Genomic DNA, 13,111 nt, shown 5'->3' with positions numbered 1-13,111 from the left:
ATCCAACCAGTCCATTCTGAAGGAGATCAGCCCTGGATGTTCTTTGGAAGGAATGATGCTAAAGCAGAAACTCCAGTACTTTGGCCACCTCATGCGAAGAGTTGACTCATTGGAAAAGACTCTGATGCTGGGAGGGATTGGGGGCAGGAGGAGAAGGGGACGACAGAGGATGAGATGGCTGGATGGCATCACCGACTCAATGGATGTAAGTTTGAGTGAACTCCGGGAGTTGGTGATGGACAGGGAGGCCTGGCGTGCTGCGATTCATGGGGTTGCAGAGTTGGACACGACTGAGAGACTGAACTGAACTGAACTGAACTACCTAGGCTTAAAACATATGAATCACGGGTTAACATTGATTGTCAGGAAATTTGGGGAGGTGGGGTTGTGCACACTTAGGTTATATAATGTTTTCACAAAAACTGGTTGGGGTCCTTGGCTAAGAGAAGACTCTGCCTTGGGCCCGCCGGTGTAATAAACTGCCCTCCACTATCTGCATTGTCCTTCTGAGTGAGTTTATTTCCGGGAACACGTGGCAACAACACTTTGGGGATGAGCCAGGGCAGCAATGAAGAAAAACATGGATGGCTACCTGGATTTGTTGGCACTTAAGAGTCTGCTCACTAGGTCAGCTCTGTGCTGTCACATGGAAGAACTGGTATTTGTCTGAATTGTTTTCTGCTAATACTATTTATCAGCCTGAGAGAGGAGAGGAAAAGATGGTTTCAGCCAAAGCAGTCTGTCTTTTATACATTCTCTGTTATGTAATGAAGAGCCTGTGACCGTGGAAAGGCAAGTATTGGGTTTCCCACTGGGATATGTAGCAAAAACTTCCTGATACTTTAGGATGGTGGTTCAAGTAGGGAAAAAGTCATTTTGGAAAATGCATGATCTGACTTAAAATGTTTGTTTTGAAGTTGTCTCTGAAATCATTGGCCTTTAGGGGTTTTGTCTGTTTCTTTCTTTTTTTTTTTCCTTTTTAGCTTTAAGAGGCCACAGTCAAATCACTGCCACACTTGATAATGTATTCATTATACACCTTATTGGCCGAGAGACTTTTGACCTCTGGCTGGTGTTTGGCTGCAACTGAGGCCCCTGACAGGGGTAAGAAGTGAGAAGACAAGAGTGTTTGCAGCATAAACTTCCTTTTTACAGCAGGCAACATTACAAACTGTTTCAATGGCCCTTGCAGGCTCCCTACCAGAGGCGGGCAGATGAATCTGCAGGCAGTTGCTAGCTCTGTTTCTCCACGGGCTCCAGGGATGAACATGTAAAAGCAAATGGCTTGAAAGGAATTGTGTCCAGTTAGTGCCCTGGTACATGTGTGCTTTGGAAGCATTGCTGGTCCTGGATTCTTGAGCGCATTCCTGAGGACGTGAGCTGACACTGGATGATTCCACAGAGCTCATGTTCCTGTTCACTCAGCTTGCAGTGGACACTCAGAGCCCTGGGGCCAAGGGGCTGCCTAATGAGATTTGCCCTGGGGCTCCTGTTTCCTGAGCCCTGAGGGAAGCCGCTGCAGGAGGCAGAGGAACTGAAGCCAGGAATAGGGCCAGAAGGTCTTGTTCGTGTACAATTCTCTGCACCAGTTGCACCCAACACACAGCAGAAGTTGTTGTTGGGGGTGTGGGGTGGTGATATGGTTCTTCGGGAGAGAAAATGTCAGTGCATTCAACACATATAACCTCCACATGCTATTAACATTCATACAAGTCTGAATTCAAACAAAGTCACCAAAATAAGATGGGAAGGTAGCAGAAATGTCACTTTAACACATGGCAAGTATGGAGAACTGTGACAATTTGGCTTCCCGTAGATCTGGGCTATCAAAACTGGCTTAATTTCTCAAGATGTTCAGAGCTTAAGCACCAATTAAAATCAGTAATGACAATGAATTTGATTGGACCCTAGGAAATCCATTTCCTTCTTGAGAATAAAAGGAGTCTGAATCCAGGTCTTTTTCATTTGACAAAAATGATGAGGAATGGATGGCAGTCTTCCTATTGCTGAAAGGAGGTCAGAGCGGGAAAGGCAGCCAAGCTCACTAGAGAGACCTGCTGGTTTCTGTTCTGATTTAAAGCAGCTTGTATCATATGCCCAGGACTGAAGGCAAATGAGCTGGTGGAATTGGGGCTGAGGCCCTGGGGATGAGAGGCATTGGATGGTGGTCCCTGGAGGGCAAGGGGCCATTGGGGACCAGAGAGCACAGCATTCTCTGCTTCCCAGTTCTCCCTTCCCTTGCAGTTTGGTTTCAATGTTGGAGAAAATCTAAGTTAGAAAATACACACGGGCACACACACACATGTATATAAATTCAGCATTCATATCAGTGTATTTAAGACTAATAAATCTTCCCTTTAAAGAAATCTACTTAAATTTGATTAACTAATATTTTCCAAATTTATCTGGCGTTGAAATCCTTTTTGTTATAAACTCATTCCTTGCCAATGTTTTATTATGAGAAAATGTAAGTGTGCACTAAATTGAGAAGAATTTCACCTTGAGAACCCCTGGAGGCACCACCCTGGTTCTACCTTAATTTTTTTTAACTTGCTGTAACACATACCGATCCATTTGTCTATCTTTTTATCTGTCAGTTACTCTTATCTTTACAAATTCATTTCAAAGTCAGTTGCCTACGTCAGTTTACGGCTGCCTAAATACTTTGGCATTCATTAATCAAAATTCAAAATTTGTTCAGTTTTTTTCAAGGTAAAATTTACAACTGAAGAAATACACAAATCTTAAGTGCATGTTTACCAAGTTGACAAATGCAACTCAAACACCTGTTGCGACCTTGAACATTACTGTCTCCCCGGAGAGCTCTTTGCCTTCCCAGTCAACCCTGGCCAGTCTTTCTCCCTCTCACTCCAGAGGCATGTATCCTTTTTTTCCGCCATTGATTTTTTTTCCCCTACCATGTACTGTGTAAGTGCTCTGTGTCTCACTTATTTCACTCTGCATACTATTTTTAGATTTATTCATGTTCTCATGTGTACTGATAATTTATTTTTTATTAGTATTTCATTGAATAAATATAGCACAGTTGGTTTATCCACTCTTCTATAGATTGATATCTAGACTGTTTCCAAATTTTGGATGTTATAAATCAGGCAGGTCAGAACAGTCTTGTATACGTTTTCTGTGTGTGCATGTGTGTACATATGTGCCTGTACATATAGACATACCTCATTTTGTTGCACTTTGCTTTATTGTGCGTCAGAGATACTTCATTTTTACAAATTGAAGGTTTGTGGCAACCCTGCATTGATCAAGTATTAGCACCATTTTTCCAACAGCTTTTGCTTACTTTATGCATTTGTCTCACATTTTGGTAATTTTTGCAATATTTCAAACCCTCCACCAGAAAGGCTCAGATGACGATTGGTATTTTTTATGAAGAAAGTATTTTTAAATCATGGCATATGCATTTTTTAGACATAATACTATTATTGTACCCTTAATATAGGATAGTGTGAGCATCACTTTTATAAGCATTGGGAAATTCATGTGACTTGCGTTATTGCAGTGGTTTGGAATTAAACTGGAAGATCTCTGAGGTATGCCCATGTGTATATATGTTTTCTTTTCTCATAGGTAAATAGCCAGATGTGGGATTGTTGGCTCAGGGTGTGTTTGATTCTGTAAAAAATTACCAGACCTATTATACTTTCAGGAAATTTTTCTTGCTCTTAAATAGGGACCCAACATTGAAAATACTCCCTTCACGTTGGCAAGGTTGAGTCTAGATATAATGCCTAGAAGTTCAGAGGGCATAATGACTTAGTATCATTGAGGAATTGGGTCCTTAATGATTTTATTAGATGCTGAGGTAATCAACTCTGGGGCTGCATTCCTTGGACTTGTTATGTGGGTTAACAATGTTCCTTATTAAGTCAGTTTGAACCAGAGATACTTAAAAAAATTGAACAGAGTGCAACTATTTTTAGAAAATCTACCAAAGTATTCCAGACACACAGAAAAGCATACACAGATTAATTTTGACAAACTGAGCATACCTACGTAGCTGGTCACCAGATGGAACAGCAGCATTACCCGTATCATGGGCCTTGAGGAAATGGGGCTGTATCACACACCATCAGAATTAGATCTGAAAAATTTAAATTGGAAGCCCCATGGAGTTTGCTGGTGAATTCTACCAAACATTTCAGGAAGAAGAAATTATACCAGTGCTCCACAAAGATGAAACTGACAGCCGCATTAGAAACCCCTCACTCCTCCTCCAGCTCTCTCCCGGCTTCTCTCTCCCCCAAACCTCCTCTTGCAGCCCCCCTACTGGCACGGGTTTCTCTTCTGTATTCTCTCTCCATATTCCTCTCCATTTGTATGCTTTATTCAGCAAGGCAAAAGCCTTACCGTTAGCTAAAATAGTAATCCCTGAAAATATTCCCCAAGATGTCCTGGGTGCTGGGTGAGGGGAGTTGGGGAGGAGGCAAAACTATGAGAAAGGGACCCAGCAAAGTGCTTGCTGTCTCCACTGAACAGCGAAAACGTAGGGGGCAGAAAACGAGTTGTGTCACTCACCAGCCATGTGACTTTGGTTGTGCCAGGACTTGAGCCTTGGGTGTTAGTTGTGAGTTGGGTAGATTAATAGTAGCTACTTCACAGGGGCTGCTTTGAGGATTGAGGGTGAAGAACTTACATGTATTCAGGGGGTGCAGTAGTAGGGTCATATTCTGGGATTCGTGGGATAACTTCTTTCCAGTTCCTACCCTAAGCACGAAGGGATTCTTCCCAGGAAATGCTGTTGGCTAAAGCACTTTTGAAAGTCCCTTGGACTGCAGGGAGATCCAACCAGTCCATCCTAAAGGAGATCAGTCCTGAGTGTTCATTGGAAGGACTGATGTTGAAGCTGAAACTCCAATACTTTGGCCACTTGATGTGAAGAGCTGACTCATTTGAAAAGACCCTGATGCTGGGAAAGATTGAAGGTGGGAGGAGAAGGGGACGACAGAGGATGAGATGGTTGGATGGCATCACTGACTTGATGGACATGAGTTTGGGTAAACTCCAGGAGTTGGTGATGGACAGGGAGGCCTTGCATGCTGCAGTCTATGGGGTTGCAAAGAGTCAGACACAACTGAGCAACTGAACTGAACTGAAAGCACTGAAGATCATGGTGTCACAGGAGCTGCCTACGGACTCAGGTGAGGACATTTGCTGGGATTTGGGGACGGGGGTTAAGGCAGGACTTATGAAGCAAAGCATCTTCTTTTCCAGAAATGAACTACAAGAACAGCAATTACAGTGTACTTTGAATAATTACATATAATCTCTGAATGAGATGGAGAAGGAAATCGCAACCCACTCCAGTACTCTTGCCTGGAAAATCCCATGGACGGAGGAGCCTGGTAGGCTACAGTCTATGGGGTCGCAAAGAGCTGGACACGACTGAGCGACTTCACTTCACTTCTGAATGAGAATTACCTACAAATGCTATATTTGGCCTTCAATATAGAACACACCCCTCCAGCACTAATCTCATGTGAAAAAAAATTATGTTTGGGAGAAATTACTGAAGACAATAAGTCAACAGTAAATGAGTAAGAATTTGGATGGAACAGAACAGATTCAATGGTCAAGGCTTCTCAGAGACTGACCTTTAAAGATACTTAAATTAATTGGATATTAAATTATATACCAGTTTGTCTCAAAGCTCATCCATTAGTGAATAGTTGATATGATTTTTCCTCATAACTGTTTATCACTTGTACTATTAATTAATACCTTTCTTGCAATAAATTCCTTTAAAAATTGCTTTAGCCTGACTCTCTAATTCATATTTCTAATTCACATCAAAACCAATTCATAGCTATCAAAAATGTCCACCTTGTACCACATAGAATCCTATTACCTTCTGGGACAGAGTTTTGCTCTCATTATCTTTGCAGATATTATATCACTTCTTACCAACTTCTGCTGGTCATTTTCATAAGGTCTTGAGCTAAAGAATCCCTCTAGAGTTATTTTTACAGATACCCAGTGCTTGATTCTGTTCAACCAAACCTACTTCTCTCATATTCTTCCCCATCTCAGCAGAGGTCAACTCCATTCTACCAGTTCTAGAAATCTTTGGAATCATTCTTGACTCTTATTTTCTCTCTCGTTTATGAATCCCAACAGGAGACCCTGCTGACTGCCTTCAAAACACATCCATGTGATAACCACTTAACATTATCTCCTCTTCTAGCGTTCTAGTCTAAGGCTCTTGCTTGGGTATTGCAAAAGGCTCCACATTAAAACCTGTGTGTTGTGTGTGGTTTCACATAGAATCCAGGTGATGGATACTAGAGTAAGCTTTATAAAAGCCAGATCATGCAACTACACTGCTCCAAAGTCGGTGATGACTTTCTGATCTGGAGCAAAATCTCCATGCTCCCTGATTCATGAATGACTGAATGAAACCCAGTAAGATCTTTACACTGTACTCAGTTGAATTTTGTTAATATTTCCAAGAGCTAGTGTTCTAGGAAACGTGGATGCTGCACGCCTTTTTACAACCTGGCCTCAGAAGTCACGGGGCTTCACTTCTGCAGTCTCTATTGTCAGACATAAGCAGTCACTGGCCCTCCAGACTCAAGGGAAGATGACATAGATCCCCACTTTTCTATGGATGGCACGTCAGAGGATTTGCAACCACGTTTTCTTTTTTTTTTGCAACCACGTTTTCAAACTGCTTCAGCAAGGTATGATTCAGTTAAGTGGGGAGTAGTTGGGAAAGTGTTCTGGGTGAGGGTAAAAGTTTGAGCAGGGGTAGGATACGACAGATGCATTTAGGAACCGTAAAGAGAATCCATGGGCCCAGAGTGGGATACTGACCAGGAGAAATATCAAAAATAAAGGAAAGGGCTTGGACTGGGTGAGTTTGAATACCTGGTTCATGGGTCTAGTCTTTGTTCTATAGACAAGTGGTCTTTAAAGTGTTTTGCTTACATATCTCTAAAAGAATTCAGAAACATGCATTTTTAGGTTGGCATCCAATTTTTTCCCTCATACTTAAAAACACAGGCATACCTCAGAGACATTGTGGGTTCAGTTTTAGACCTCTTCAACAAAGCAAATACTACAATAACATGCAGAGCCACATGAAATCTTTGGTTTCCTAGTGCACATAAAATTTATGTTTATATAATACTGTAGTCTATTAACTGTGCAACATGTCTAAAATAACAATATATATACCTTGATTAAAATTAATTGATTGCTAAAAATTGCTAACCATCATCTGAACCTATAGAAAGTTGTGGTTTTTTTCGTAATAGTAACTTCAAAGATAACTCCCTGATCACAAATCACCATGACAACTGATCATAACGAAAAAGTTTGAAATATCGTGAGAATGACCAGAATGTGGCACTGAGACAGTAAGTGAGCAAATGCTGTTGGAAAAAATGGCTCCTTATGACTGGCTCCTTTCACGGCCGTCACAAATCTTCCATTTACGAAAACTGCAACAGCTGCAGAGCACAATATAGTGAAGCAATAAAATGAAGTATGCCTGTCATTACGAAGGTTAGCAACTCTATGAGGTCATTCAGGCTGATGGAGGCTTTTACTTTCTTCTTTCCATAACCTCCAAGTCACTAGCAGTATCTCCCTCCAAATCTTTGCCTGGAGCCCAGAAGGTCACACACAGGAAGATTTTATAGGTTAAAAATGAAATTGGTACATACCACTTCTGCTCCCTTTCCATTGGTCAGACTTTGAATTGCATGGTTATTCCTGATGGCAGGGGAGGCGAAGAAGAGAGGAACACAGATTCTGTAACAAGAACTACTGAGTTCTTGCTACAGAACATAGGTAAAGCATTTAGTTCATTGGCTGGCAGACAGTAAGCATTTAACATAGTAGCTGTTCCTATTGCTACAATATCACCATTATTACACATTCAGTTTACAGGCTGTGTTCTGTGCACAGATGGATTTGTACTACCTTTGCTGGAGCTTACAGGCCCCCAGGTAGATGCAACTTTATGCAAAGGAGGCCCTAGAGCTTTGGAGCCCAATTAGTAGCTGATAAACCTGAGCTGGCAACTCTGCAGCTACAGTCAAAGGGGGAAGAAGAAGGAACTCTTGCACTAAGTCCCCACACAATTGGATGTCTATTTCCTGCCTGCCTGCAATAATCATTTCCAAACAAATGCCCATCCCTGTACACTCCTCTCTCCTCAACTTCCTCTCCATGTGAATCCTAGGCTAGACTCAGCTAGAGCCTGAAGAAAAACAAGGACTTGATCTAGGTTGGGAGCAAGTTTTTGCCCCAGAAGCTGCTAATTCAAGGGGCCCACCAATAACTGGAAAAGCAGTACAGGTTTTCTTTAGGAATTCTAACCTTCTGTGCCTTCTGTGTGTGACCTGGGTGGAATGAAATGGACTTCAAAGACAATCAAGCCTTAGAAATCTTTGCTTTGCTCTCTTTTCCCTGCCTTCGATACCTGCTGATCTGGGCCCCAAGGGGTTAGAAGAATGAACAACATTTTCACTAGGGATCCTAGTAACCATGTGATGAAAACAAAGACACTTGTGGGAAACTGATGTTTGGTTTAGCCTGGGAAAGACATCAGGGAAAATGTAAACACTGTCCCAGTAGATGCTTCTCCAAATTACCAAGGTGACTATGTATAATCAAGTTTCTCTGGTCACAAGCTTTCTAGAAAAGAGGGGGCATCTCCTTGCCCAAAGTGTTGGTTGCCCAGTCATGTCCAACTCTTTGCAACCGCATGGACTCTAGCCCACCAGGCTTTTCTGTTCATAGGATTTTCCAGGCAAGAATAGTGGAGTGGGTTGCCATTCCCTTCTCCAGGGGATCTTCCCGACCCAGGGATCAAACCCTAGGTCTCCAGCATTGCAGGTGGATGCTTTACCATCTGAGCCACCAGGGAAGCCAAGCTGAAATCATTCATCTAACAAGGTCTTAACTTACATCTCTGTGCTGATTTGTCCTGCAAAGTCTTCTCTTAGTGTTGTGTGGTGGGTGTGGTGGGGGGAAAATTTAGTATTTTCCAAATCAAATGGAAGGAGCAGTTCAGTGTGAGACAATGAATGATCCTTCCCCAACTATGCAGGATGCAAAAAGATGAGATGAGCCCCAGGTGTGACCTTTCAAGGATGGTACAAGACTTCAGTCCGTAAGCAGGCTCGGCTGGGGTGCGCCCTGCCCCGTGCGTGAGTCAGCACGTAAGTAGTTAAGTTGGTTGGCGAGCCTTGGCTTGCTGGGGTAGAGCATTCAGCCTCTGAGCATTAGCCTGCAGCCTGACTCAGAAGAGCAGGGGCCGAGGATTCAGAAGCGTCCTGGCACTCGGGCATGAGGGAGCAGTGACATGCGGTTCTGAACAAGCAGCTGCCGCAGTGGGTCTAGGTACGTACGTAGCTTTGCTTTGATTGATAGTGTTTTGTTTTCTCCCGTGAGAACAAAGCAGTGGTTGTTCATGTTTGCAAACAAGAGCCCTTGCACACTGAAAAGGAACAGCTGTTTATTAGCTGCTATTTATAATGAAGTAATAGAGGGGCAGGGAAATAGACTCTTAATACTCATGTTTCTGATTGCAGTGGCCGAGTTTCTTTAATTTTTATATGAATTCTGGTGCTGTGTGGTCAGGTCATTTGAATGTCATGGTTATAGTAGGATTCAAAAGGTATCATTTTGGCAGTTCTTTCTGTGAATGATCATATCTACATTCGGAGATATGGATCGAGTTTGCAGAATTATTTGCTGAATGGATGAAGCCAAGTGGCAGAAATCCACCTTCCTACCTCATTTTGGAAAGCGAGGTTCATATTCTTAAGCTTAAAGAACAAACTTCTCCAAATTTACCAAATGCCTGAGTGAGAGCAGTGGCATTTGAATGTGGTATTTATCTTTCTTACAGCTTGACTTTCATCTCAGGTGTGTGCAGCATGACCTGAAATAACCTTTAGAATCTCAGTTCTTTTTTTAAATGAATCCCCTCATCTGAATCTCCTGGGCTTTCCCAACACTTTTAGTGACTTTCTCTATTCTGTTGATTTTAGAACAACTCAGATTTAGAGTGGACTAGAACTACTCCAAAAACTTGGATTGGATGGAATTTCCAAGGATACAGGGACTTAAGTTTGTCTGCATCTCATTGCATCTCCATTCTGACTCTGCAGCATCGATCAGCTGACACTGAGGACCTTTTCAGCAGTTAGCACCTGCAAGACTTGAAATGGTGGCAGGGCTGGGGGGAGGGGTTGCTGCTGCTGCTGCTGCTGCTAAGTCGCTTCAGTCGTGTCCGACTCTGTGCGACCCCATAGACGGCAGCCCACCAGGCTCTGCCGTCCCTGGGATTCTCCAGGCAAGAACACTGGAGTGGGTTGCCATTTCCTTCTCCAATGCATGAAAGTGAAGTCGCTCAGTTGTGTCCGACTCTTCGCGACCCCATGGACTGCAGCCCACCAGGCTCCTTCGTCCATGGGATTTTCCAGGCAAGAGTACTGGAGTGGGGTGCCATTGCCTTCTCCAGGGGGGTTGCTACTTGTCGAGTTTATTGTTTAGTCACTAAGTCATACCTGACTCTTTTGAAAGCCATGGACTGTATCCCACCAGGCTCCTCTGTCCATGGGATTTCCCAGGCAAGAATACTGGAGTAGGTTGCTATTTCCTTCTCAGGGGATCGTCCCGACCCAGAGATCGAACCTGTGTCTCCTGCACTGTCAGGAGGATTCTTTACCACTGAGCCACCAGGGAAGCCCTTGTCAGGCTCAGACCCTACTTAACAAGTTACTGCTTCTCAGCACAGTGATCAAAACTGGTCGTTAATCATCCTGGAATTAACCTAGAATATTTCCTCCCCAGTGCCCACTGGAGTGGGTAGCCTTTCCCTTCTCCAGGGGATCTTCCCAACCCAGGGATCAATCCCAGGCCTCCCGCATTGCAGGTGGATTTTTTACCAACTGAGCTATGAGGGAAGCCCCCAGTGCCCACAGCTTCTTATATATTCACCTGAATTTCCAGCCCATGGGAGACTCCTTCTGGTAAACAAGTTTTTCTTTGAAAAATGCAAACAATACTTTAAGATTTAGGTAAGGTGTCTCAGTCCTTAATACCTTCATACAAATCAGTTTAATGCCTCTTAAAATCGCTCTTCCTGAAGTAAAGGCGTTTTTCCAGAATGAAGGAAAGGTGGTGAGAATCAGGAATTTGAAGCCTAGGTTCTGAAGGCAGAGGGTTAGAGAGAGAAATCTAGATGGGCACTGCAGTAGTGGCCAGGGGGCCTGTTTGAGAATCCTGAGTCATGAGAGGGAAATTTGGGGTGTGAGAGCAGACTCGAGAAGGCATCACTGGCAGCGGTGCAGGTGAAGGTTCCTAAAGATTTCAGGGGCTGCGGGGCATAGTTAGCATTGAAGGGGATCAACTTCCAGATTCTCAACTTGCATTTGAACTGTTTTCCAGGAACTTTTTTTTGCTGGAGGATCCATATGAGTTCTGCTTCAGAAAGTAAAGGCAAACTCATCTGGAGCCTCACTCTGGGCATATAGTCTCACTCTGGTTTCAAGACATAGAGAAATCTCCTGGGCATCACCCCAGAGATGATTTCAGAGCAGATTGTTCCAGAGAGGGAGACTGGTAAACCCAAAGCAAGCAGAAACAGACTGCATCTTGTTTCTCTAGGTTTCAAACTCGTGCCAAGTACTGTGTCTTGTCTCAGAGTTTCAGTGAAGGAGTGAGAAGGTTATCACATAGTTGAAGTGTATATATGAATATGTCTATTGAAATTGAAACTGAAGTCTGATAGTTTCTAATAGTAATTCTGGTTACTATTTGGCAGCCCAATTTGATAAAAATGGGTTTGACTAAGGTCTGTTGATATTTTTTTGTAAATCTAACATACAGATTCTCCTGCTTAAGTTTGGCCAAAATAAATTTGAAATATGTGTACGGTATACAGAAATTTAGAAAATACAATTTTTCTAAGTATTTCAGCATGTAAGAGCTTTAGATGTCCTCTTTTGAAACACATGAGAGTGCTCGCTTTGGCAGCACATATACTAAAATTGGAATAATACAGAGATTAACATGGCCCCTACACAAGGATGATACTCAAATTTGTGAAGCATTCCATATTTTTATTTATTTTCAGGGAAGCAATAGAGAAACAGACATAAAGAACAGACTTATGGTCATGGGGAGAGGGGAGGAGAGGGTGAGATGTATGGAGAGAGTAACATGGACGCTTACATTGCCATATGTAAAATAGATAGCCAATGGGAATTGCTGTATGTTTCAGGGAACTCAGCAGGGACTCTGTATCAACCTAGAGGGGTGGGATGGGGAGGGAGGTGAAAGAGGGTGGGGACAGGTGTATACCTATAGCTGATTCATGTTGAGGTTTGACAGAAAACAACAAAATTCTGTAAAGCAATTATCCTTCAATTAAAATATAAATTAATAAAAAAAATACACAAGGAAGTAGAAATTTCTTTTAGGGGTTTCAGGAGCCAAAGCTTTTGAAGACCACTTGTCTGTATTATCCTTGAGGTGTGATATGCCTGTCTGACAGCAAGTGCCTCTGCCCTCAGAGAGCCCCAGAGTCTCCTTGTTTTGTGCCTCCTGCATCTTTACTTCCACCCCCGACCCCAGCTTCAGGATCCTGCCATTTCCATCACTCAGTCCCCATATCACTTCCTCTATGAACCAGCTGATTGATTGATTTCTATATTTAGTAGTTCCCTGGTATTTGAAAATAGAGTGTGAGTGGTAGAGCAAAATTTTCATCAGGCAAAGGCTGAAGAAGAGGAGGGTTTATTGGGCATGTTACTGGTCACCTCTCGGAGAAGGCAATGGCACCCCACTCCAGCACTCTTGCCTGGAAAATCCCATGGATGGAGGAGCCTGGTGGGCTGCAGCCCACGGGGTCGTGAAGAGTCAGACACGACTGAGCAACTTCCCTTTCCCTTTCCCCTGTGTCAGGGTGATGTGATGGCTGCAACTGGAATCCAGAGACGTGAATTCACATCCTGTATCTGCAACTTACTAGCTCTTTGAACTTCCTTGAGCCTCAGTTGCATCATTGGTAAACTTAGAGTTCTGTGTGTGAAACTCTAGGATGGTACAAGTGATAGAGGAAGGA

The 13,111-nt window shown here is 43.1% G+C and overlaps 1 protein-coding gene and 1 non-coding gene across 3 annotated transcripts in view; both read left to right on the top strand.

Annotated features, from left to right (window-relative positions):
* The first annotated feature begins 9,160 nt into the window (after positions 1–9,160).
* The window catches only part of ASAH2 (N-acylsphingosine amidohydrolase 2), an 89,436-nt gene continuing 85,485 nt past the window's right edge, over positions 9,161–13,111 (top strand). Inside the window, exon 1 of one of the 2 annotated variants that reach the window (XM_025273930.3) lies at positions 9,161–9,378. The gene's annotated coding sequence lies outside the window, so the exon portion shown is untranslated. The remainder of the gene's footprint in view (positions 9,379–13,111) is intronic. The other variant, XM_025273928.3, reaches the window with a different exon arrangement.
* On the top strand, positions 12,006–12,109 carry LOC112581668. The gene has a single exon (XR_003106288.1). It is a non-coding gene; the product is annotated as a U6 spliceosomal RNA (small nuclear RNA).

This window comes from Bubalus bubalis, chromosome 23, assembly GCF_019923935.1.
Source record: "Bubalus bubalis isolate 160015118507 breed Murrah chromosome 23, NDDB_SH_1, whole genome shotgun sequence".
NCBI classification, from domain to species: Eukaryota; Metazoa; Chordata; class Mammalia; order Artiodactyla; family Bovidae; genus Bubalus; species Bubalus bubalis.
Note: the sequence above shows the minus strand (reverse complement) of the source record. Positions and strands in the feature narration are given on the sequence as shown.